Genomic DNA, 2,633 nt, shown 5'->3' with positions numbered 1-2,633 from the left:
GAGCAGAGTCAGAATAAACTACATAATTCTTAGGGGTTCTAGGATTTTTGAGTAAATGAGCATTGGCTTCAACTTCTAAACATCAGCTTCATTAACCCCTAAAAGAGAGTTGACTTGTCTTTTGAAGCTTTGAAGTCAAGTATTGACTTCTCTCTACCTATGAAAATTCTAGGTGGCATCTTCTTCTAATAGAAGCCTTTTTTTGTCTCCACTGAAAATTGTTTGTTTGTTTTGTATAATTTTTTTTTTTTGAGGTGGAGTCTTACTCATGTTGCCCAGGCTGGAGTGCAATGGCACAATCGCGGCTCACTGCAACCTCCGCCTCCTGGGTTCAAGCGATTCTCCTGCCTCAGCCTCCTCAGTAGCTGGGATTACAGGCATATGCCACCATGCCCACCTAATTTTTGTATTTTTAGTAGAGATGGGGTTTTGCCATGTTAGCCAGGCTGGTCTTGAACTCCTGACCTCAGTTGATTCACCCACCTCTGCCTCCCAAAGTGCACCTTTCCTGGCCTGTTTTGTATAAATTTAAGGGATACAAGTGCAATTTTGTTACATGGCTATATTGTGTAGTCGTGAAGTCTGAGTGTTTAGTGTATCCATTATCCAGATAATGTACATTGTACCCATTAGGTAATTCCCATCATCCACCCCCCTTCCGACCCCAGCTCATCTGAGTCTCCAAGTCCATACATTATGTCCGCATGTATACATTATTTAGTTTGCACGTATAAGTGAGAACATACAGTATTTTTTTTTCTTTCTCCTTCTGAGTTGTTTCACTTAAGATAATGGCTTCCAGTTCCATCCATGTTGCTTCAAATACATGATTTAATTATTTTTAATGATTGAATATTATTCTATTGTGTATATATACATTGTTTTTATCCAGTCCTTCTCTGATGGTCACTTAGGTTGAATCCTAATCTCTGCTGTTATGAATAGTACTGCAATAAACATATGAGTGCAGTAATCTTATTGATAGATATAATTATTCCTTTTGCTTTGGGTAGATACCCAACAGTGTGATTGCTAGATCAAATGGCAGCTCCATTTTTAGTTCTTTGATAAATCCCCATACTGTTTTAAATAGATGGTATGCCGATTTATATTCTCACCAACAGTGCACAAGCCTTCCCTTTTCTCTGCCTCCTTAACCACATTTGTTACTTTTTGTCTTTTCAAATAATAGCCATTCTAACTGGTGTAAGATGACATCCCACTGTGGCATTAATTTAAATTTCTCTGATGATTAACAATGTTCAGCATTTTTATATGCTTGTTGGCTGTTTGTATGAAGCATATCTATTGAAAATAAAAATTTGAAAATTTTCTGTTTTTCAATAGATCTTTATACAAATAACCAACAAATGTATAAAAATTATGCTGCTTTTGAAAAATATATATTAGCCTCTTCTGGCCACTCTTTAATGGGATTATCTGTTTGTTGTTGAGTTGTTTGAGTTCCTTGTAAATTCTGGACACTAGTTCCCTGTCAGATGCATAGTTTACAAACATCCTCTCCCTTTCTGCAGGCTGTCTGTTCACTCTGTTGACTGGTTCTTTTGCTGTGCAGAAGCTTCTTAGTTTAATCAAGTACCATCTGACTATCTTGGTTTATGTTGTTTTGCTTTTGAGATCCTGGTCATGAATTTTCTACCCAGACCAATGTCTAGAAGAGTCTTTCCTAGGCTTGCCTCTAGTATCTTTATAGCTAAAAATATGAAATACTTCATGAATTTGCATGACATCACTTAGCAGGGGCTATGCTAATTTTTTCTGTATCATTCCAGTTTCAGTATGTGTGCTGCTGAATCCAACACAAAATCTGTTGTTTAATGTAGCTACTTTCATCAATAATCTTAGCTGGATCTTCTGGATAATGTGCTACATCTTCTACATCAGCTCTTGCTGCTTCATCTTGCTGTTTTATGTTGTGAAGATGGCTTCTTTCCGTAAATCCCAAGAACCAACATCTGCTAGTTTCTAACTTTTCTTCTGTAGCTTCCTCACCCCTCTTAGCCTTCATAGAATTGAAGAAAGTTAGGGTCTCACTCTGGATTCAACTTTAGTTTAAGGGAATGTTGTGGCTAGTTTGATGTACCCACACTAAGCAAACTTTCTTAATATCAGCAATAAGGTTGTTTCACTTCATCATTCCTGTGTTCACCGAAGTAGCACTTTTAATTTCCTTTAAGAATGTTTCCTTTGTACTCACGACTTGGCTAACTTGTACTCACAAGTCTAGTATAAGAGGCTTAGCTTTCAGCCTGTCTCAGTTTTTGGCATGCCTTCCTCACTAAGCTTATTTTATTTCTAGCTTTTGATTTAAATTGAGAGATGTGCAACTTTTCCTTTCACTTGAATGCTTAGAGGCCATTGTAAGGTCATTTTTTTTTTTTTTCCAACTTTTATTTTAGGCTCAGTGGGTACATGTGCAGGTTTGTCACATGGGTAAATCGCATGTGGTGGGAGTTTGGTGTACAGATTATTTCATCACCCAGGTAGTAAGCATAGTACTTGGTAGGTAGTTTTTAAATCCTCATCCTCTTCCCAACCTCCATCCTTTAGTAGGCTCTGGGGTCTATTGTTCCTTTCTTTGCATCATGTACACTCAAATTGTAGCTCCATTT

General features: G+C 37.4%; 1 non-coding gene across 1 annotated transcript; it reads right to left on the bottom strand.

The window, feature by feature from the left end:
- Positions 1-1,716: 1,716 nt before the first annotated feature.
- Positions 1,717-1,823, bottom strand: LOC117086453. Its single transcript, XR_004438363.1, has one exon. It is a non-coding gene; the product is annotated as a U6 spliceosomal RNA (small nuclear RNA).
- Positions 1,824-2,633: the final 810 nt, after the last annotated feature.

The sequence above is a fragment of the Trachypithecus francoisi genome, unplaced genomic scaffold (genome assembly GCF_009764315.1).
Source record: "Trachypithecus francoisi isolate TF-2019V2 unplaced genomic scaffold, Tfra_2.0 Lachesis_group1, whole genome shotgun sequence".
Lineage (NCBI taxonomy): Eukaryota > Metazoa > Chordata > Mammalia > Primates > Cercopithecidae > Trachypithecus > Trachypithecus francoisi.
The sequence above is the reverse complement of the archived record's forward strand: the minus strand, read 5'-3'. Positions and strand labels throughout refer to the sequence as shown.